Below are 24,196 nucleotides of genomic sequence, written 5' to 3' on the forward strand. Positions count from 1 at the left end.
AAAAAGCCGGCTTCCCACGGAAACAGTTTTCCTGAGGTGCACACCCTATCCCAAGTGGTTGTGGCAAGGTAAAGCAAATGCCCTCCACTTCTCTGGAAGAAACCACAATGCCCAGCCATGTTCTAAGCCCTCCCATCCTCCCTGGGCTTCTGGCAGCAGGAGTGAAAAGAGAGGAGCAGAGCACTGGGACCCGTTTGACAAAACCCGGCTTCCCACGGGAAAGTCTTTCTCCACGTGCAGACATGCTCCCAGGTGCCTGGGGCAAGGGGAAGGAAATGCCATACACTGACCTGGAAGAGACCACAGGGCCCAGGCACAGTCTGAACCCTTCCCTCAACCCGGCGGTTTTACTAGCAGGAGTTCAACCCCAACGAACACAGCCCGGAGACCCCTGGGGCAAAAACGGCTTCCGACGAACAATAGGCGCGCGCTGTGGAAAACCAATCCTAAGTGGGGGTAGCCAGCTCAACACAATGCCACACACCCAGGTTAAGAAACAACATTGCCCAGGCATGGTCTAAGCCCCTCACCTCGTCCCTGTGCTTTGGGGAGCCGGAGGGACAGCCGAGGCACATGGCCCTGAGACCCCTTTGCAAAAAGCCGGCTTCCCACGGAGACAGTTTTCCTGAGGTGCACACCCTATCCCAAGTGGTTGTGGCAAGGTAAAGCAAATGCCCTCCACTTCTCTGGAAGAAACCACAGTGCCCAGCCATGTTCTAAGCCCTCCCATCCTCCCTGGGCTTCTGGCAGCAGGAGTGAAAAGAGAGGAGCAGAGCACTGGGACCCGTTTGACAAAACCCGGCTTCCCACGGGAAAGTCTTTCTCCACGTGCAGACATGCTCCCAGGTGCCTGGGGCAACGGGAAGGAAATGACATACACTGACCTGGAAGAGACCACAGGGCCCAGGCACAGTCTGAACCCTTCCCTCAACCCGGCGGTTTTACTAGCAGGAGTTCAACCCCAACGAACACAGCCCGGAGACCCCTGGGGCAAAAACGGCTTCCGACGAACAATAGGTGCTTGCTGTGGAACACCTATCCCAAGTGGGGGTAGCCAGCTCAACAAAATGCCACACACCCAGGTGTAAGAAACAACATTGCCCAGGCATGGTCTAAGCCCCTCACCTCGTCCCTGTGTTTTGGGGAGCCGGAGGGACAGCCGAGGCACACGGCCCTGAGACCCCTTTGCAAAAAGCCGGCTTCCCACGGAGACAGTTTTCCTGAGGTGCACACCCTATCCCAAGTGGTTGTGGCAAGGTAAAGCAAATGCCCTCCACTTCTCTGGAAGAAACCACAGTGCCCAGCCATGTTCTAAGCCCTCCCATCCTCCCTGGGCTTCTGGCAGCAGGAGTGAAAAGAGAGGAGCAGAGCACTGGGACCCTTTTGACAAAAACTGGCTTCCCACGGGAAAGTCTTTCTCCACGTGCAGACATGCTCCCAGGTGCCTGGGGCAAGGGGAAGGAAAAGCCATACACTGACCTGGAAGAGACCACAGGGCCCAGGCACAGTCTGAACCCTTCCCTCAACCCGGCGGTTTTACTAGCAGGAGTCCAACCCAAACGAACATAGCCCGGAGACCCCTGGGGCAAAAACGGCTTCCGACGAACAATAGGTGCTTGCTGTGGAACACCTATCCCAAGTGGGGGTAGCCAGCTCAACAAAATGCCACACACCCAGGTGTAAGAAACAACATTGCCCAGGCATGGTCTAAGCCCCTCACCTCGTCCCTGTGTTTTGGGGAGCCGGAGGGACAGCCGAGGCCCACGGCCCTGAGACCCCTTTGCAAAAAGCCGGCTTCCCACGGAAACAGTTTTCCTGAGGTGCACACCCTATCCCAAGTGGTTGTGGCAAGGTAAAGCAAATGCCCTTCACTTCTCTGGAAGAATCCACAGTGCCCAGCCATGTTCTAAGCCCTCCCATCCTCCCTGGGCTTCTGGCAGCAGGAGTGAAAAGAGAGGAGCAGAGCACTGGGACCCGTTTGACAAAACCCGGCTTCCCACGGGAAAGTCTTTCTCCACGTGCAGACATGCTCCCAGGTGCCTGGGGCAAGGGGAAGGAAATGCCATACACTGACCTGCAAGAGACCACAGGGCCCAGGCACAGTCTGAACCCTTCCCTCAACCCGGCGGTTTTGCTAGCAGGAGTTCAACCCCAACGAACACAGCCCGGAGACCCCTGGGGCAAAAACGGCTTCTGACGAACAATAGGCGCGCGCTGTGGAAAACCAATCCTAAGTGGGGGTAGCCAGCTCAACACAATGCCACACACCCAGGTTAAGAAACAACATTGCCCACGCATGGTCTAAGCCCCTCACCTCGTCCCTGTGCTTTGGGGAGCCGGAGGGACAGCCGAGGCACATGGCCCTGAGACCCCTTTGCAAAAAGCCGGCTTCCCACGGAGACAGTTTTCCTTAGGTGCACACCCTATCCCAAGTGGTTGTGGCAAGGAAAACAAATGCCCTCCACTTCTCTGGAAGAAACCACAGTGCCCAGCCATGTTCTAATCCCTCCCATCCTCCCTGGGCTTCTGGCAGCAGGAGTGAAAAGAGAGGAGTAGAGCACTGGGACCCGTTTGACAAAACCCGGCTTCCCACGGGAAAGTCTTTCTCCACGGGCAGACATGCTCCCAGGTGCCTGGGGCAAGGGGAAGGAAATGACATACACTGACCTGGAAGAGACCACAGGGCCCAGGCACAGTCTGAACCCTTCACTCAACCCGGCGGTTTTACTAGCAGGAGTTCAACCCCAACGAACATAGCACGGAGACCCCTTGGGCAAAAACGGCTTCCGACGAACAATAGGTGCTTGCTGTGGAACACCTATCCCAAGTGGGGGTAGCCAGCTCAACAAAATGCCACACACCCAGGTGTAAGAAACAACATTGCCCAGGCATGGTCTAAGCCCCTCACCTCGTCCCTGTGTTTTGGGGAGCCGGAGGGACAGCCGAGGCCCACGGCCCTGAGACCCCTTTGCAAAAAGCCGGCTTCCCACGGAAACAGTTTTCCTGAGGTGCACACCCTATCCCAAGTGGTTGTAGCAAGGTAAAGCAAATGCCCTCCACTTCTCTGGAAGAAACCACAGTGCCCAGCCATGTTCTAAGCCCTCCCATCCTCCCTGGGCTTCTGGCAGCAGGAGTGAAAAGAGAGGAACAGAGCACTGGGACCCGTTTGACAAAAACTGGCTTCCCACGGGAAAGTCTTTCTCCACGTGCAGACATGCTCCCAGGTGCCTGGGGCAAGGGGAAGGAAATGCCATACACTGACCTTGAAGAGACCACAGCGCCCAGGCACAGTCTGAACACTTCCCTCAACCCGGCGGTTTTGCTAGCAGGAGTTCAACCCCAACGAACACAGCCCGGAGACCCCTGGGGCAAAAACGGCTTCCGACGATCAATAGGTGCTTGCTGTGGAACACCTATCCCAAGTTGGGGAAGCCAGCTCAACAAAATGCCACACACCCAGGTGTAAGAAACAACATTGCCCAGGCTTGGTCTAAGACCCTCACCTCGTCCTTGTGCTTCGGGGAGCCGGAGGGACACCCGAGGTCCACGACCCTGAGACCCCTTTGCAAAAAGCCGGCTTCCCAGGGAGACAGTTTTCCTGAGGTGCAGACCCTATCCCAAGTGGTTGTGGCAAGGTAAAGCAAATGCCCTCCACTTCTCTGGAAGAAACCACAGTGCCCAACCATGTTCTAAGCCCTCCCATCCTCCCTGGGCTTCTGGCAGCAGGAGTAAAAAGAGAGGAGCAGAGCACTGGGACCCGTTTGACAAGACCCGGCTTCCCACGGGAAAGTCTTTCTCCACGTGCAGACATGCTCCCAGGTGCCTGGGGCAAGGGGAAGGAAATGCCATACACTGACCTGGAAGAGACCACAGGGCCCAGGCACAGTCCTGAACCCTTCCCTCAACCCGGCGGTTTTGCTAGCAGGAGTTCAACCCCAACGAACACAGCCCGGAGACCCCTGGGGCAAAAACGGCTTCTGACGAACAATAGGCGCGCGCTGTGGAAAACCAATCCTAAGTGGGGGTAGCCAGCTCAACACAATGCCACACACCCAGGTTAAGAAACAACATTGCCCAGGCATGGTCTAAGCCCCTCACCTCGTCCCTGTGCTTTGGGGAGCCGGAGGGACAGCCGAGGCACATGGCCCTGAGACCCCTTTGCAAAAAGCCGGCTTCCCACGGAGACAGTTTTCCTGAGGTGCAGACCCTATCCCAAGTGGTTGTGGCAAGGTAAAGCAAATGCCCTCCACTTCTCTGGAAGAAACCACAGTGCCCAGCCATGTTCTAAGCCCTCCCATCCTCCCTGGGCTTCTGGCAGCAGGAGTGAAAAGAGAGGAACAGAGCACTGGGACCCGTTTGACAAAACCCGGCTTCCCACGGGAAAGTCTTTCTCCACGTGCAGACATGCTCCCAGGTGCCTGGGGCAAGGGGAAGGAAATGCCATACACTGACCTGGAAGAGACCACAGGGCCCAGGCACAGTCTGAACCCTTCCCTCAACCCGGCGGTTTTGCTAGCAGGAGTTCAACCCCAACGAACACAGCCCGGAGACCCCTGGGGCAAAAACGGCTTCCGACGATCAATAGGTGCTTGCTGTGGAACACCTATCCCAAGTGGGGGAAGCCAGCTCAACACAATGCCACACACCCAGGTGTAAGAAACAACATTGCCCAGGCATGGTCTAAGCCCCTCACCTCGTCCCTGTGCTTTGGGGAGCCGGAGGGACAGCCGAGGCACACGGCCCTGAGACCCCTTTGCAAAAAGCCGGCTTCCCACGGAGACAGTTTTCCTGAGGTGCACACCCTATCCCAAGTGGTTGTGGCAAGGTAAAGCAAATGCCCTCCACTTCTCTGGAAGAAACCACAGTGCCTAGCCATGTTCTAAGCCCTCCCATCCTCCCTGGGCTTCTGGCAGCAGGAGTGAAAAGAGAGGAGCAGAGCACTGGGACCCGTTTGACAAAACCCGGCTTCCCACGGGAAAGTCTTTCTCCACGTGCAGACATGCTCCCAGGTGCCTGGGGCAAGGGGAAGGAAATGACATACACTGACCTGGAAGAGACCACACTGCCCAGGCACAGTCTGAACCCTTCACTCAACCCGGCGGTTTTACTAGCAGGAGTTCAACCCCAACGAACACAGCCCGGAGAACCCTGGGGCAAAAACGACTTCCGACGAACAATAGGTGCTTGCTGTGGAACACCTATCCCAAGTGGGGGTAGCCAGCTCAACAAAATGCCACACACCCAGGTGTAAGAAACAATATTGCCCAGGCATGGTCTAAGCCCCTCACCTCGTCCCTGTGTTTTGGGGAGCCGGAGGGACAGCCGAGGCCCACGGCCCTGAGACTCCTTTGCAAAAAGCCGGCTTCCCACGGAGACAGTTTTCCTGAGGTGCACACCCTATCCCAAGTGGTGGTGGCAAGGTAAAGCAAATGCCCTCCACTTCTCTGGAAGAAACCACAGTGCCCAGCCATGTTCTAAGCCCTCCCATCCTCCCTGGGCTTCTGGCAGCAGGAGTGAAAAGAGAGGAACAGAGCACTGGGACCCGTTTGACAAAAACTGGCTTCCCACGGGAAAGTCTTTCTCCACGTGCAGACATGCTCCCAGGTGCCTGGGGCAAGGGGAAGGAAATGCCATACACTGACCTTGAAGAGACCACAGCCCCCAGGCACAGTCTGAACACTTCCCTCAACCCGGCGGTTTTGCTAGCAGGAGTTCAACCCCAACGAACACAGCCCGGAGACCCCTGGGGCAAAAACGGCTTCCGACGATCAATAGGTGCTTGCTGTGGAACACCTATCCCAAGTTGGGGAAGCCAGCTCAACAAAATGCCACACACCCAGGTGTAAGAAACAACATTGCCCAGGCTTGGTCTAAGACCCTCACCTCGTCCTTGTGCTTCGGGGAGCCGGAGGGACACCCGAGGTCCACGACCCTGAGACCCCTTTGCAAAAAGCCGGCTTCCCACGGAGACAGTTTTCCTGAGGTGCAGACCCTATCCCAAGTGGTTGTGGCAAGGTAAAGCAAATGCCCTCCACTTCTCTGGAAGAAACCACAGTGCCCAACCATGTTCTAAGCCCTCCCATCCTCCCTGGGCTTCTGGCAGCAGGAGTGAAAAGAGAGGAGCAGAGCACTGGGACCCGTTTGACAAGACCCGGCTTCCCACGGGAAAGTCTTTCTCCACGTGCAGACATGCTCCCAGGTGCCTGGGGCAAGGGGAAGGAAATGCCATACACTGACCTGGAAGAGACCACAGGGCCCAGGCACAGTCTGAACCCTTCCCTCAACCCGGCGGTTTTGCTAGCAGGAGTTCAACCCCAACGAACACAGCCCGGAGACCCCTGGGGCAAAAACGGCTTCCGACGAACAATAGGCGCTTGCTGTGGAAAACCAATCCTAAGTGGGGGTAGCCAGCTCAACACAATGCCACACACCCAGGTGTAAGAAACAACATTGCCCAGCCATGGTCTAAGCCCCTCACCTCGTCCCTGTGCTTTGGGGAGCCGGAGGGACACCCGAGGCCCACGGCCCTGAGACCCCTTTGCAAAAAGCCGGCTTCACACGGAAACAGTTTTCCTGAGGTGCAGACCCTATCCCAAGTGGTTGTGGCAAGGTAAAGCAAATGCCCTCCACTTCTCTGGAAGAAACCACAATGCCCAGCCATGTTCTAAGCCCTCCCATCCTCCCTGGGCTTCTGGCAGCAGGAGTGAAAAGAGAGGAGCAGAGCACTGGGACCCGTTTGACAAAACCCGGCTTCCCACGGGAAAGTCTTTCTCCACGTGCAGACATGCTCCCAGGTGCCTGGGGCAAGGGGAAGGAAATGCCATACACTGACCTGGAAGAGACCACAGGGCCCAGGCACAGTCTGAACCCTTCCCTCAACCCGGCGGTTTTGCTAGCAGGAGTTCAACCCCAACGAACACAGCCCGGAGACCCCTGGGGCAAAAACGGCTTCCGACGAACAATAGGTGCTTGCTGTGGAACACCTATCCCAAGTGGGGGTAGCCAGCTCAACAAAATGCCACACACTCAGGTGTAAGAAACAACATTGCCCAGGCATGGTCTAAGCCCCTCACCTCGTCCCTGTGCTTTGGGGAGCCGGAGGGACAGCCGAGGCACACGGCCCTGAGACCCCTTTGCAAAAAGCCGGCTTCCCACGGAGACAGTTTTCCTGAGGTGCACACCCTATCCCAAGTGGTTGTGGCAAGGTAAAGCAAATGCCCTCCACTTCTCTGGAAGAAACCACAGTGCCCAGCCATGTTCTAAGCCCTCCCATCCTCCCTGGGCTTCTGGCAGCAGGAGTGAAAAGAGAGGAGCAGAGCACTGGGACCCTTTTGACAAAAACTGGCTTCCCACGGGAAAGTCTTTCTCCACGTGCAGACATGCTCCCAGGTGCCTGGGGCAAGGGGAAGGAAATGCCATACACTGACCTTGAAGAGACTACAGCGCCCAGGCACAGTCTGAACCCTTCCCTCAACCCGGCGGTTTTACTACCAGGAGTTCAACCCCAACGAACACTGCCCGAAGACCCCTGGGGCAAAAACGGCTTCCGACGAACAATAGGTGCTTGCTGTGGAACACCTATCCCAAGTGGGGGTAGCCAGCTCAACACAATGCCACACACCCAGGTTAAGAAACAACATTGCCCAGGCATGGTCTAAGCCCCTCACCTCGTCCCTGTGCTTTGGGAAACCGGAGGGACTGCCGAAGCCCACGGCCCTGAGACCCCTTTGCAAAAAGTCGGCTTCCCACGGAGACAGTTTTCCTGAGGTGCAGACCCTATCCCAAGTGGTTGTGGCAAGGTAAAGCAAATGCCCTCCACTTCTCTGGAAGAAACCACAGTGCCCAACCATGTTCTAAGCCCTCCCATCCTCCCTGGGCTTCTGGCAGCAGGAGTGAAAAGAGAGGAGCAGAGCACTGGGACCCGTTTGACAAAACCCGGCTTCCCACGGGAAAGTCTTTCTCCACGTGCAGACATGCTCCCAGGTGCCTGGGGCAAGGGGAAGGAAATGCCATACACTGACCTGGAAGAGACCACAGGGCCCAGGCACAGTCTGAACCCTTCCCTCAACCCGGCGGTTTTGGTAGCAGGAGTTCAACCCCAACGAACATAGCACGGAGACCCCTGGGGCAAAAACGGCTTCCGACGATCAATAGGTGCTTGCTGTGGAACACCTATCCCAAGTTGGGGAAGCCAGCTCCACAAAATGCCACACACCCAGGTGTAAGAAACAACATTGCCCAGGCTTGGTCTAAGCCCCTCACCTCGTCCTTGTGCTTTGGGGAGCCGGAGGGACAGCCGAGTCCCACGACCCTGAGACCCCTTTGCAAAAAGCCGGCTTCCCACGGTGACAGTTTTCCTGAGGTGCAGACTCTATCCCAAGTGGTTGTGGCAAGGTAAAGCAAATGCCCTCGACTTCTCTGGAAGAAACCACAGTGCCCAACCATGTTCTAAGCCCTCCCATCCTCCCTGGGCTTCTGGCAGCAGGAGTGAAAAGAGAGGAGCAGAGCACTGGGACCCGTTTGACAAGAACCGGCTTCCCACGGGAATGTCTTTCTCCACGTGCAGACATGCTCCCAGGTGCCTGGGGCAAGGGGAAGGAAATGCCATACACTGACCTGGAAGAGACCACAGGGCCCAGGCACAGTCTGAACCCTGCCCTCAACCCGGCGGTTTTGCTAGCAGGAGTTCAACCCCAACGAACACAGCCCGGAGACCCCTGGGGCAAAAACGGCTTCTGACGAACAATAGGCGCGCGCTGTGGAAAACCAATCCTAAGTGGGGGTAGCCAGCTCAACACAATGCCACACACCCAGGTTAAGAAACAACATTGCCCAGGCATGGTCTAAGCCCCTCACCTCGTCCCTGTGCTTTGGGGAGCCGGAGGGACAGCCGAGGCACACGGCCCTGAGACCCCTTTGCAAAAAGCCGGCTTCCCAAGGAAACAGTTTTCCTGAGGTGCACACCCTATCCCAAGTGGTTGTGGCAAGGTAAAGCAAATGCCCTCCACTTCTCTGGAAGAAACCACAGTGCCCAACCATGTTCTAAGCCCTCCCATCCTCCCTGGGCTTCTGGCAGCAGGAGTGAAAAGAGAGGAGCAGAGCACTGGGACCCGTTTGACAAAACCCGGCTTCCCACGGGAAAGTCTTTCTCCACGTGCAGACATGCTCCCAGGTGCCTGTGGCAAGGGGAAGGAAATGGCATACACTGACCTGGAAGAGACCACAGGGCCCAGGCACAGTCTGAACCCTTCCCTCAACCCGGCGGTTTTGCTAGCAGTAGTTCAACCCCAACAAACACAGCCCGGAGACCCCTGGGGCAAAAACGGCTTCTGACGAACAATAGGCGCGCGCTGTGGAAAACCAATCCTAAGTGGGGGTAGCCAGCTCAACACAATGCCACACACCCAGGTTAAGAAACAACATTGCCCAGGCATGGTCTAAGCCCCTCACCTCGTCCCTGTGCTTTGGGGAGCCGGAGGGACAGTCGAGGCACATGGCCCTGAGACCCCTTTGCAAAAAGCCGGCTTCCCACGGAGACAGTTTTCCTGAGGTGCACACCCTATCCCAAGTGGTTGTGGCAAGGTAAAGCAAATGCCCTCCACTTCTCTGGAAGAAACCACAGTGCCCAGCCATGTTCTAAGCCCTCCCATCCTCCCTGGGCTTCTGGCAGCAGGAGTGAAAAGAGAGGAGCAGAGCACTGGGACCCGTTTGACAAAACCCGGCTTCCCACGGGAAAGTCTTTCTCCACGTGCAGACATGCTCCCAGGTGCCTGGGACAAGGGGAAGGAAATGCCATACACTGACCTGGAAGAGACCACAGGGCCCAGGCACAGTCTGAACCCTTCCCTCAACCCGGCGGTTTTGCTAGCAGGAGTTCAACCCCAACGAACACAGCCCGGAGACCCCTGGGGCAAAAACGGCTTCCGACGATCAATAGGTGCTTGCTGTGGAACACCTATCCCAAGTGGGGGAAGCCAGCTCAACAAAATGCCACACACCCAGGTGTAAGAAACAACATTGCCCAGGCATGGTCTAAGCCCCTCACCTCGTCCCTGTGCTTTGGGGAGCCGGAGGGACAGCCGAGGCACACGGCCCTGAGACCCCTTTGCAAAAAGCCGGCTTCCCACGGAGACAGTTTTCCTGAGGTGCACACCCTATCCCAAGTGGTTGTGGCAAGGTAAAGCAAATGCCCTCCACTTCTCTGGAAGAAACCACAGTGCCCAACCATGTTCTAAGCCCTCCCATCCTCCCTGGGCTTCTGGCAGCAGGAGTGAAAAGAGAGGAGCAGAGCACTGGGACCCGTTTGAGAAAACCCGGCTTCCCACGGGAAAGTCTTTCTCCACGTGCAGACATGCTCCCAGGTGCCTGTGGCAAGGGGAAGGAAATGCCATACACTGACCTGGAAGAGACCACAGGGCCCAGGCACAGTCTGAACCCTTCCCTCAACCCGGCGGTTTTGCTAGCAGGAGTTCAACCCCAACGAACACAGCCCGGAGACCCCTGGGGCAAAAAAGGCTTCTGACGAACAATAGGCGCTTGCTGTGGAAAACCAATCCTAAGTGGGGGTAGCCAGCTCAACACAATGCCACACACCCAAGTGTAAGAAACAACATTGCCCAGCCATGGTCTAAGCCCCTCACCTCGTCCCTGTGCTTTGGGGAGCCGGAGGGACACCCGAGGCCCACGGCCCTGAGACCCCTTTGCAAAAAGCCGGCTTCCCACGGAAACAGTTTTCCTGAGGTGCAGACCCTATCCCAAGTGGTTGTGGCAAGGTAAAGCAAATGCCCTCCACTTCTCTGGAAGAAACCACAGTGCCCAGCCATGTTCTAAGCCCTCCCATCCTCCCTGGGCTTCTGGCAGCAGGAGTGAAAAGAGAGGAGCAGAGCACTGGGTCCCGTTTGACAAAACCCGGCTTCCCACGGGAAAGTCTTTCTCCACGTGCAGACATGCTCCCAGGTGCCTGGGGCAAGGGGAAGGAAATGCCATACACTGACCTGGAAGAGACCACAGGGCCCAGGCACAGTCTGAACCCTTCCCTCAACCCGGCGGTTTTACTAGCAGGAGTTCAACCCCAACGAACACAGCCCGGAGACCCCTGGGGCAAAAACGGCTTCTGACGAACAATAGGTGCTTGCTGTGGAACACCTATCCCATGTGGGGGTAGCCAGCTCAACAAAATGCCACACACCCAGGTGTAAGAAACAACATTGCCCAGGCTTGGTCTAAGACCCTCACCTCGTCCTTGTGCTTCGGGGAGCCGGAGGGACACCCGAGGTCCACGACCCTGAGACCCCTTTGCAAAAAGCCGGCTTCCCACGGAGACAGTTTTCCTGAGGTGCAGACCCTATCCCAAGTGGTTGTGGCAAGGTAAAGCAAATGCCCTCCACTTCTCTGGAAGAAACCACAGTGCCCAACCATGTTCTAAGCCCTCCCATCCTCCCTGGGCTTCTGGCAGCAGGAGTGAAAAGAGAGGAGCAGAGCACTGGGACCCGTTTGACAAGACCCGGCTTCCCACGGGAAAGTCTTTCTCCACGTGCAGACATGCTCCCAGGTGCCTGGGGCAAGGGGAAGGAAATGCCATACACTGACCTGGAAGAGACCACAGGGCCCAGGCACAGTCTGAACCCTTCCCTCAACCCGGCGGTTTTGCTAGCAGGAGTTCAACCCCAACGAACACAGCCCGGAGACCCCTGGGGCAAAAACGGCTTCCGACGAACAATAGGCGCTTGCTGTGGAAAACCAATCCTAAGTGGGGGTAGCCAGCTCAACACAATGCCACACACCCAGGTGTAAGAAACAACATTGCCCAGCCATGGTCTAAGCCCCTCACCTCGTCCCTGTGCTTTGGGGAGCCGGAGGGACACCCGAGGCCCACGGCCCTGAGACCCCTTTGCAAAAAGCCGGCTTCACACGGAAACAGTTTTCCTGAGGTGCAGACCCTATCCCAAGTGGTTGTGGCAAGGTAAAGCAAATGCCCTCCACTTCTCTGGAAGAAACCACAATGCCCAGCCATGTTCTAAGCCCTCCCATCCTCCCTGGGCTTCTGGCAGCAGGAGTGAAAAGAGAGGAGCAGAGCACTGGGACCCGTTTGACAAAACCCGGCTTCCCACGGGAAAGTCTTTCTCCACGTGCAGACATGCTCCCAGGTGCCTGGGGCAAGGGGAAGGAAATGCCATACACTGACCTGGAAGAGACCACAGGGCCCAGGCACAGTCTGAACCCTTCCCTCAACCCGGCGGTTTTGCTAGCAGGAGTTCAACCCCAACGAACACAGCCCGGAGACCCCTGGGGCAAAAACGGCTTCCGACGATCAATAGGTGCTTGCTGTGGAACACCTATCCCAAGTGGGGGAAGCCAGCTCAACAAAATGCCACACACCCAGGTGTAAGAAACAACATTGCCCAGGCATGGTCTAAGCCCCTCACCTCGTCCCTGTGCTTTGGGGAGCCGGAGGGACAGCCGAGGCACACGGCCCTGAGACCCCTTTGCAAAAAGCCGGCTTCCCACGGAGACAGTTTTCCTGAGGTGCACACCCTATCCCAAGTGGTTGTGGCAAGGTAAAGCAAATGCCCTCCACTTCTCTGGAAGAAACCACAGTGCCCAACCATGTTCTAAGCCCTCCCATCCTCCCTGGGCTTCTGGCAGCAGGAGTGAAAAGAGAGGAGCAGAGCACTGGGACCCGTTTGAGAAAACCCGGCTTCCCACGGGAAAGTCTTTCTCCACGTGCAGACATGCTCCCAGGTGCCTGTGGCAAGGGGAAGGAAATGCCATACACTGACCTGGAAGAGACCACAGGGCCCAGGCACAGTCTGAACCCTTCCCTCAACCCGGCGGTTTTGCTAGCAGGAGTTCAACCCCAACGAACACAGCCCGGAGACCCCTGGGGCAAAAACGGCTTCTGACGAACAATAGGCGCTTGCTGTGGAAAACCAATCCTAAGTGGGGGTAGCCAGCTCAACACAATGCCACACACCCAAGTGTAAGAAACAACATTGCCCAGCCATGGTCTAAGCCCCTCACCTCGTCCCTGTGCTTTGGGGAGCCGGAGGGACACCCGAGGCCCACGGCCCTGAGACCCCTTTGCAAAAAGCCGGCTTCCCACGGAAACAGTTTTCCTGAGGTGCAGACCCTATCCCAAGTGGTTGTGGCAAGGTAAAGCAAATGCCCTCCACTTCTCTGGAAGAAACCACAGTGCCCAGCCATGTTCTAAGCCCTCCCATCCTCCCTGGGCTTCTGGCAGCAGGAGTGAAAAGAGAGGAGCAGAGCACTGGGTCCCGTTTGACAAAACCCGGCTTCCCACGGGAAAGTCTTTCTCCACGTGCAGACATGCTCCCAGGTGCCTGGGGCAAGGGGAAGGAAATGCCATACACTGACCTGGAAGAGACCACAGGGCCCAGGCACAGTCTGAACCCTTCCCTCAACCCGGCGGTTTTACTAGCAGGAGTTCAACCCCAACGAACACAGCCCGGAGACCCCTGGGGCAAAAACGGCTTCTGACGAACAATAGGTGCTTGCTGTGGAACACCTATCCCATGTGGGGGTAGCCAGCTCAACAAAATGCCACACACCCAGGTGTAAGAAACAACATTGCCCAGGCTTGGTCTAAGACCCTCACCTCGTCCTTGTGCTTCGGGGAGCCGGAGGGACACCCGAGGTCCACGACCCTGAGACCCCTTTGCAAAAAGCCGGCTTCCCACGGAGACAGTTTTCCTGAGGTGCAGACCCTATCCCAAGTGGTTGTGGCAAGGTAAAGCAAATGCCCTCCACTTCTCTGGAAGAAACCACAGTGCCCAACCATGTTCTAAGCCCTCCCATCCTCCCTGGGCTTCTGGCAGCAGGAGTGAAAAGAGAGGAGCAGAGCACTGGGACCCGTTTGACAAGACCCGGCTTCCCACGGGAAAGTCTTTCTCCACGTGCAGACATGCTCCCAGGTGCCTGGGGCAAGGGGAAGGAAATGCCATACACTGACCTGGAAGAGACCACAGGGCCCAGGCACAGTCTGAACCCTTCCCTCAACCCGGCGGTTTTGCTAGCAGGAGTTCAACCCCAACGAACACAGCCCGGAGACCCCTGGGGCAAAAACGGCTTCCGACGAACAATAGGCGCTTGCTGTGGAAAACCAATCCTAAGTGGGGGTAGCCAGCTCAACACAATGCCACACACCCAGGTGTAAGAAACAACATTGCCCAGCCATGGTCTAAGCCCCTCACCTCGTCCCTGTGCTTTGGGGAGCCGGAGGGACACCCGAGGCCCACGGCCCTGAGACCCCTTTGCAAAAAGCCGGCTTCACACGGAAACAGTTTTCCTGAGGTGCAGACCCTATCCCAAGTGGTTGTGGCAAGGTAAAGCAAATGCCCTCCACTTCTCTGGAAGAAACCACAATGCCCAGCCATGTTCTAAGCCCTCCCATCCTCCCTGGGCTTCTGGCAGCAGGAGTGAAAAGAGAGGAGCAGAGCACTGGGACCCGTTTGACAAAACCCGGCTTCCCACGGGAAAGTCTTTCTCCACGTGCAGACATGCTCCCAGGTGCCTGGGGCAAGGGGAAGGAAATGCCATACACTGACCTGGAAGAGACCACAGGGCCCAGGCACAGTCTGAACCCTTCCCTCAACCCGGCGGTTTTGCTAGCAGGAGTTCAACCCCAACGAACACAGCCCGGAGACCCCTGGGGCAAAAACGGCTTCCGACGAACAATAGGTGCTTGCTGTGGAACACCTATCCCAAGTGGGGGTAGCCAGCTCAACAAAATGCCACACACTCAGGTGTAAGAAACAACATTGCCCAGGCATGGTCTAAGCCCCTCACCTCGTCCCTGTGCTTTGGGGAGCCGGAGGGACAGCCGAGGCACACGGCCCTGAGACCCCTTTGCAAAAAGCCGGCTTCCCACGGAGACAGTTTTCCTGAGGTGCACACCCTATCCCAAGTGGTTGTGGCAAGGTAAAGCAAATGCCCTCCACTTCTCTGGAAGAAACCACAGTGCCCAGCCATGTTCTAAGCCCTCCCATCCTCCCTGGGCTTCTGGCAGCAGGAGTGAAAAGAGAGGAGCAGAGCACTGGGACCCTTTTGACAAAAACTGGCTTCCCACGGGAAAGTCTTTCTCCACGTGCAGACATGCTCCCAGGTGCCTGGGGCAAGGGGAAGGAAATGCCATACACTGACCTTGAAGAGACTACAGCGCCCAGGCACAGTCTGAACCCTTCCCTCAACCCGGCGGTTTTACTACCAGGAGTTCAACCCCAACGAACACTGCCCGAAGACCCCTGGGGCAAAAACGGCTTCCGACGAACAATAGGTGCTTGCTGTGGAACACCTATCCCAAGTGGGGGTAGCCAGCTCAACACAATGCCACACACCCAGGTTAAGAAACAACATTGCCCAGGCATGGTCTAAGCCCCTCACCTCGTCCCTGTGCTTTGGGAAACCGGAGGGACTGCCGAAGCCCACGGCCCTGAGACCCCTTTGCAAAAAGTCGGCTTCCCACGGAGACAGTTTTCCTGAGGTGCAGACCCTATCCCAAGTGGTTGTGGCAAGGTAAAGCAAATGCCCTCCACTTCTCTGGAAGAAACCACAGTGCCCAACCATGTTCTAAGCCCTCCCATCCTCCCTGGGCTTCTGGCAGCAGGAGTGAAAAGAGAGGAGCAGAGCACTGGGACCCGTTTGACAAAACCCGGCTTCCCACGGGAAAGTCTTTCTCCACGTGCAGACATGCTCCCAGGTGCCTGGGGCAAGGGGAAGGAAATGCCATACACTGACCTGGAAGAGACCACAGGGCCCAGGCACAGTCTGAACCCTTCCCTCAACCCGGCGGTTTTGGTAGCAGGAGTTCAACCCCAACGAACATAGCACGGAGACCCCTGGGGCAAAAACGGCTTCCGACGATCAATAGGTGCTTGCTGTGGAACACCTATCCCAAGTTGGGGAAGCCAGCTCCACAAAATGCCACACACCCAGGTGTAAGAAACAACATTGCCCAGGCTTGGTCTAAGCCCCTCACCTCGTCCTTGTGCTTTGGGGAGCCGGAGGGACAGCCGAGTCCCACGACCCTGAGACCCCTTTGCAAAAAGCCGGCTTCCCACGGTGACAGTTTTCCTGAGGTGCAGACTCTATCCCAAGTGGTTGTGGCAAGGTAAAGCAAATGCCCTCGACTTCTCTGGAAGAAACCACAGTGCCCAACCATGTTCTAAGCCCTCCCATCCTCCCTGGGCTTCTGGCAGCAGGAGTGAAAAGAGAGGAGCAGAGCACTGGGACCCGTTTGACAAGAACCGGCTTCCCACGGGAATGTCTTTCTCCACGTGCAGACATGCTCCCAGGTGCCTGGGGCAAGGGGAAGGAAATGCCATACACTGACCTGGAAGAGACCACAGGGCCCAGGCACAGTCTGAACCCTGCCCTCAACCCGGCGGTTTTGCTAGCAGGAGTTCAACCCCAACGAACACAGCCCGGAGACCCCTGGGGCAAAAACGGCTTCTGACGAACAATAGGCGCGCGCTGTGGAAAACCAATCCTAAGTGGGGGTAGCCAGCTCAACACAATGCCACACACCCAGGTTAAGAAACAACATTGCCCAGGCATGGTCTAAGCCCCTCACCTCGTCCCTGTGCTTTGGGGAGCCGGAGGGACAGCCGAGGCACACGGCCCTGAGACCCCTTTGCAAAAAGCCGGCTTCCCAAGGAAACAGTTTTCCTGAGGTGCACACCCTATCCCAAGTGGTTGTGGCAAGGTAAAGCAAATGCCCTCCACTTCTCTGGAAGAAACCACAGTGCCCAACCATGTTCTAAGCCCTCCCATCCTCCCTGGGCTTCTGGCAGCAGGAGTGAAAAGAGAGGAGCAGAGCACTGGGACCCGTTTGACAAAACCCGGCTTCCCACGGGAAAGTCTTTCTCCACGTGCAGACATGCTCCCAGGTGCCTGTGGCAAGGGGAAGGAAATGGCATACACTGACCTGGAAGAGACCACAGGGCCCAGGCACAGTCTGAACCCTTCCCTCAACCCGGCGGTTTTGCTAGCAGTAGTTCAACCCCAACAAACACAGCCCGGAGACCCCTGGGGCAAAAACGGCTTCTGACGAACAATAGGCGCGCGCTGTGGAAAACCAATCCTAAGTGGGGGTAGCCAGCTCAACACAATGCCACACACCCAGGTTAAGAAACAACATTGCCCAGGCATGGTCTAAGCCCCTCACCTCGTCCCTGTGCTTTGGGGAGCCGGAGGGACAGTCGAGGCACATGGCCCTGAGACCCCTTTGCAAAAAGCCGGCTTCCCACGGAGACAGTTTTCCTGAGGTGCACACCCTATCCCAAGTGGTTGTGGCAAGGTAAAGCAAATGCCCTCCACTTCTCTGGAAGAAACCACAGTGCCCAGCCATGTTCTAAGCCCTCCCATCCTCCCTGGGCTTCTGGCAGCAGGAGTGAAAAGAGAGGAGCAGAGCACTGGGACCCGTTTGACAAAACCCGGCTTCCCACGGGAAAGTCTTTCTCCACGTGCAGACATGCTCCCAGGTGCCTGGGACAAGGGGAAGGAAATGCCATACACTGACCTGGAAGAGACCACAGGGCCCAGGCACAGTCTGAACCCTTCCCTCAACCCGGCGGTTTTGCTAGCAGGAGTTCAACCCCAACGAACACAGCCCGGAGACCCCTGGGGCAAAAACGGCTTCCGACGATCAATAGGTGCTTGCTGTGGAACACCTATCCCAAGTGGGGGAAGCCAGCTCAACAAAATGCCACACACCCAGGTGTAAGAAACAACATTGCCCAGGCATGGTCTAAGCCCCTCACCTCGTCCCTGTGCTTTGGGGAGCCGGAGGGACAGCCGAGGCACACGGCCCTGAGACCCCTTTGCAAAAAGCCGGCTTCCCACGGAGACAGTTTTCCTGAGGTGCACACCCTATCCCAAGTGGTTGTGGCAAGGTAAAGCAAATGCCCTCCACTTCTCTGGAAGAAACCACAGTGCCCAACCATGTTCTAAGCCCTCCCATCCTCCCTGGGCTTCTGGCAGCAGGAGTGAAAAGAGAGGAGCAGAGCACTGGGACCCGTTTGAGAAAACCCGGCTTCCCACGGGAAAGTCTTTCTCCACGTGCAGACATGCTCCCAGGTGCCTGTGGCAAGGGGAAGGAAATGCCATACACTGACCTGGAAGAGACCACAGGGCCCAGGCACAGTCTGAACCCTTCCCTCAACCCGGCGGTTTTGCTAGCAGGAGTTCAACCCCAACGAACACAGCCCGGAGACCCCTGGGGCAAAAACGGCTTCTGACGAACAATAGGCGCTTGCTGTGGAAAACCAATCCTAAGTGGGGGTAGCCAGCTCAACACAATGCCACACACCCAAGTGTAAGAAACAACATTGCCCAGCCATGGTCTAAGCCCCTCACCTCGTCCCTGTGCTTTGGGGAGCCGGAGGGACACCCGAGGCCCACGGCCCTGAGACCCCTTTGCAAAAAGCCGGCTTCCCACGGAAACAGTTTTCCTGAGGTGCAGACCCTATCCCAAGTGGTTGTGGCAAGGTAAAGCAAATGCCCTCCACTTCTCTGGAAGAAACCACAGTGCCCAGCCATGTTCTAAGCCCTCCCATCCTCCCTGGGCTTCTGGCAGCAGGAGTGAAAAGAGAGGAGCAGAGCACTGGGTCCCGTTTGACAAAACCCGGCTTCCCACGGGAAAGTCTTTCTCCACGTGCAGACATGCTCCCAGGTGCCTGGGGCAAGGGGAAGGAAATGCCATACACTGACCTGGAAGAGACCACAGGGCCCAGGCACAGTCTGAACCCTTCCCTCAACCCGGCGGTTTTACTAGCAGGAGTTCAACCCCAACGAACACAGCCCGGAGACCCCTGGGGCAAAAACGGCTTCTGACGAACAATAGGTGCTTGCTGTGGAACACCTATCCCATGTGGGGGTAGCCAGCTCAACAAAATGCCACACACCCAGGTGTAAGAAACAACATTGCCCAGGCATGGTCTAAGCCCCTCACCTCGTCCCTGTGCTTTGGGGAGCCGGAGGGACAGCCGAGGCACACGGCCCTGAGACCCCTTTGCAAAAAGCCGGCTTCCCACGGAGACAGTTTTCCTGAGGTGCACACCCTATCCCAAGTGGTTGTGGCAAGGTAAAGCAAATGCCCTCCACTTCTCTGGAAGAAACCACAGTGCCCAACCATGTTCTAAGCCCTCCCATCCTCCCTGGGCTTCTGGCAGCAGGAGTGAAAAGAGAGGAGCAGAGCACTGGGACCCGTTTGACAAAACCCGGCTTCCCACGGGAAAGTCTTTCTCCACGTGCAGACATGCTCCCAGGTGCCTGTGGCAAGGGGAAGGAAATGCCATACACTGACCTGGAAGAGACCACAGGGCCCAGTCACAGTCTGAACCCTTCCCTCAACCCGGCGGTTTTGCTAGCAGGAGTTCAACCCCAACGAACACAGCCCGGAGACCCCTGAGGCAAAAACGGCTTCCGACGAACAATAGGCGCTTGCTGTGGAAAACCAATCCTAAGTGGGGGTAGCCAGCTCAACACAATGCCTCACACCCAGGTGTAAGAAACAACATTGCCCAGGCATGGTCTAAGCCCCTCAACTCGTCCCTGTGCTTTGGGGAGCCGGAGGGACACCCGAGGCCCACGGCCCTGAGACCCCTTTGCAAAAAGCCGGCTTCCCACGGAAACAGTTTTCCTGAGGTGCAGACCCTATCCCAAGTGGTTGTGGCAAGGTAAAGCAAATGCCCTCCACTTCTCTGGAAGAAACCACAGTGCCCAGCCATGTTCTAAGCCCTCCCATCCTCCCTGGGCTTCTGGCAGCAGGACTGAATAGAGAGGAGCAGAGCACTGGGTCCCGTTTGACAAAACCCGGCTTCCCACGGGAAAGTCTTTTTCCACGTGCAGACATGCTCCCAGGTGCCTGGGGAAAGGGGAAGGAAATGCCATACACTGACCTGGAAGAGACCACAGGGCCCAGGCACAGTCTGAACCCTTCCCTCAACCCGGCGGTTTTACTAGCAGGAGTTCAACCCCAAGGAACAGGGCCGGAGACCCCTGGGGCAAAAACGGCTTCCGACGAACAATAGGTGCTTGCTGTGGACCACCTATCCCAAGTGGGGGTAGCCAGCTCAACAAAATGCCACACACCCAGGTGTAAGAAACAACATTGCCCAGGCATGGTCTAAGCCCCTCACCTCGTCCCTGTGCTTTGGGGAGCCGGAGGGACAGCCGAGGCACACGGCCCTGAGACCCCTTTGCAAAAAGCCGGCTTCCCACGGAGACAGTTTTCCTGAGGTGCACACCCTATCCCAAGTGGTTGTGGCAAGGTAAAGCAAATGCCCTCCACTTCTCTGGAAGAAACCACAGTGCCCAACCATGTTCTAAGCCCTCCCATCCTCCCTGGGCTTCTGGCAGCAGGAGTGAAAAGAGAGGAGCAGAGCACTGGGACCCGTTTGACAAAACCCGGCTTCCCACGGGAAAGCCTTTCTCCACGTGCAGACATGCTCCCAGGTGCCTGTGGCAAGGGGAAGGAAATGCCATACACTGACCTGGAAGAGACCACAGGGCCCAGGCACAGTCTGAACCCTTCCCTCAACCCGGCGGTTTTGCTAGCAGGAGTTCAACCCCAAGGAACACAGCCCGGAGACCCCTGGGGCAAAAACGGCTTCTGACGAACAATAGGCGCGCGCTGTGGAAAACCAATCCTAAGTGGGGGTAGCCAGCTCAACACAATGCCACACACCCAGGTTAAGAAACAACATTGCCCAGGCATGGTCTAAGCCCCTCACCTCGTCCCTGTGCTTTGGGGAACCGGAGGGACAGCCGAGGCACATGGCCCTGAGACCCCTTTGCAAAAAGCCGGCTTCCCACGGAGACAGTTTTCCTGAGGTGCACACCCTATCCCAAGTGGTTGTGGCAAGGTAAAGCAAATGCCCTCCACTTCTCTGGAAGAAACCACAGTGCCCAGCCATGTTCTAAGCCCTCCCATCCTCCCTGGGCTTCTGGCAGCAGGAGTGAAAAGAGAGGAGCAGAGCACTGGGACCCGTTTGACAAAACCCGGCTTCCCACGGGAAAGTCTTTCTCCACGTGCAGACATGCTCCCAGGTGCCTGGGGCAAGGGGAAGGAAATGGCATACACTGACCTGGAAGAGACCACAGGGCCCAGGCACAGTCTGAACCCTTCCCTCAACCCGGCGGTTTTGCTAGCAGGAGTTCAACCCCAACGAACACAGCCCGGAGACCCCTGGGGCAAAAACGGCTTCCGACGATCAATAGGTGCTTGCTGTGGAACACCTATCCCAAGTGGAGGAAGCCAGCTCAACAAAATGCTACACACCCAGGTGTAAGAAACAACATTGCCCAGGCATGGTCTAAGCCCCTCACCTCGTCCCTGTGCTTTGGGGAGCCGGAGGGACAGCCGAGGCCCACGGCCCTGAGACCCCTTTGCAAAAAGCCGGCTTCCCACGGAAACAATTTTCCTGAGGTGCAGATCCTATCCCAAGTGGTTGTGGCAAGGTAAAGCAAATGCCCTCCACTTCTCTGGAAGAAACCACAGTGCCCAGCCATGTTCTAAGCCCTCCCATCCTCCCTGGGCTTCTGGCAGCAGGAGTGAAAAGAGAGGAGCAGAGCACTGGGACCCGTTTGACAAAACCCGGCTTCCCACGGGAAAGCCTTTCTCCACGTGCAGACATGCTCCCAGGTGCCTGTGGCAAGGGGAAGGAAATGCCATACACTGACCTGGAAGAGACCACAGGGCCCAGGCACAGTCTGAACCCTTCCCTCAACCCGGCGGTTTTGCTAGCAGGAGTTCAACCCCAAGGAACACAGCCCGGAGACCCCTGGGGCAAAAACGGCTTCTGACGAACAATAGGCGCGCGCTGTGGAAAACCAATCCTAAGTGGGGGTAGCCAGCTCAACACAATGCCACACACCCAGGTTAAGAAACAACATTGCCCAGGCATGGTCTAAGCCCCTCACCTCGTCCCTGTGCTTTGGGGAACCGGAGGGACAGCCGAGGCACATGGCCCTGAGACCCCTTTGCAAAAAGCCGGCTTCCCACGGAGACAGTTTTCCTGAGGTGCACACCCTATCCCAAGTGGTTGTGGCAAGGTAAAGCAAATGCCCTCCACTTCTCTGGAAGAAACCACAGTGCCCAGCCATGTTCTAAGCCCTCCCATCCTCCCTGGGCTTCTGGCAGCAGGAGTGAAAAGAGAGGAGCAGAGCACTGGGACCCGTTTGACAAAACCCGGCTTCCCACGGGAAAGTCTTTCTCCACGTGCAGACATGCTCCCAGGTGCCTGGGGCAAGGGGAAGGAAATGCCATACACTGACCTGGAAGAGACCACAGGGCCCAGGCACAGTCTGAACCCTTCCCTCAACCCGGCGGTTTTGCTAGCAGGAGTTCAACCCCAACGAACACAGCCCGGAGACCCCTGGGGCAAAAACGGCTTCCGACGATCAATAGGTGCTTGCTGTGGAACACCTATCCCAAGTGGGGGAAGCCAGCTCAACAAAATGCCACACACCCAGGTGTAAGAAACAACATTGCCCAGGCATGGTCTAAGCCCCTCACCTCGTCCCTGTGCTTTGGGGAGCCGGAGGGACAGCCGAGGCACACGGCCCTGAGACCCCTTTGCAAAAAGCCGGCTTCCCACGGAGACAGTTTTCCTGAGGTGCACACCCTATCCCAAGTGGTTGTGGCAAGGTAAAGCAAATGCCCTCCACTTCTCTGGAAGAAACCACAGTGCCCAACCATGTTCTAAGCCCTCCCATCCTCCCTGGGCTTCTGGCAGCAGGAGTGAAAAGAGAGGAGCAGAGCACTGGGACCCGTTTGAGAAAACCCGGCTTCCCACGGGAAAGTCTTTCTCCACGTGCAGACATGCTCCCAGGTGCCTGTGGCAAGGGGAAGGAAATGCCATACACTGACCTGGAAGAGACCACAGGGCCCAGGCACAGTCTGAACCCTTCCCTCAACCCGGCGGTTTTGCTAGCAGGAGTTCAACCCCAACGAACACAGCCCGGAGACCCCTGGGGCAAAAACGGCTTCTGACGAACAATAGGCGCTTGCTGTGGAAAACCAATCCTAAGTGGGGGTAGCCAGCTCAACACAATGCCACACACCCAAGTGTAAGAAACAACATTGCCCAGCCATGGTCTAAGCCCCTCACCTCGTCCCTGTGCTTTGGGGAGCCGGAGGGACAGCCGAGGCCCACGGCCCTGAGACCCCTTTGCAAAAAGCCGGCTTCCCACGGAAACAGTTTTCCTGAGGTGCAGACCCTATCCCAAGTGGTTGTGGCAAGGTAAAGCAAATGCCCTCCACTTCTCTGGAAGAAACCACAGTGCCCAGCCATGTTCTAAGCCCTCCCATCCTCCCTGGGCTTCTGGCAGCAGGAGTGAAAAGAGAGGAGCAGAGCACTGGGTCCCGTTTGACAAAACCCGGCTTCCCACGGGAAAGTCTTTCTCCACGTGCAGACATGCTCCCAGGTGCCTGGGGCAAGGGGAAGGAAATGCCATACACTGACCTGGAAGAGACCACAGGGCCCAGGCACAGTCTGAACCCTTCCCTCAACCCGGCGGTTTTACTAGCAGGAGTTCAACCCCAACGAACACAGCCCGGAGACCCCTGGGGCAAAAACGGCTTCTGACGAACAATAGGTGCTTGCTGTGGAACACCTATCCCATGTGGGGGTAGCCAGCTCAACAAAATGCCACACACCCAGGTGTAAGAAACAACATTGCCCAGGCATGGTCTAAGCCCCTCACCTCGTCCCTGTGCTTTGGGGAGCCGGAGGGACAGCCGAGGCACACGGCCCTGAGACCCCTTTGCAAAAACCGGCTTCCCAAGGAGACAGTTTTCCTGAGGTGCACACCCTATCCCAAGTGGTTGTGGCAAGGTAAAGCAAATGCCCTCCACTTCTCTGGAAGAAACCACAGTGCCCAACCATGTTCTAAGCCCTCCCATCCTCCCTGGGCTTCTGGCAGCAGGAGTGAAAAGAGAGGAGCAGAGCACTGGGACCCGTTTGACAAAACCCGGCTTCCCACGGGAAAGTCTTTCTCCACGTGCAGACATGCTCCCAGGTGCCTGTGGCAAGGGGAAGGAAATGCCATACACTGACCTGGAAGAGACCACAGGGCCCAGTCACAGTCTGAACCCTTCCCTCAACCCGGCGGTTTTGCTAGCAGGAGTTCAACCCCAACGAACACAGCCCGGAGACCCCTGAGGCAAAAACGGCTT

The sequence above is a fragment of the Ursus arctos genome, unplaced genomic scaffold, assembly GCF_023065955.2.
Source record: "Ursus arctos isolate Adak ecotype North America unplaced genomic scaffold, UrsArc2.0 scaffold_6, whole genome shotgun sequence".
NCBI classification, from domain to species: Eukaryota; Metazoa; Chordata; class Mammalia; order Carnivora; family Ursidae; genus Ursus; species Ursus arctos.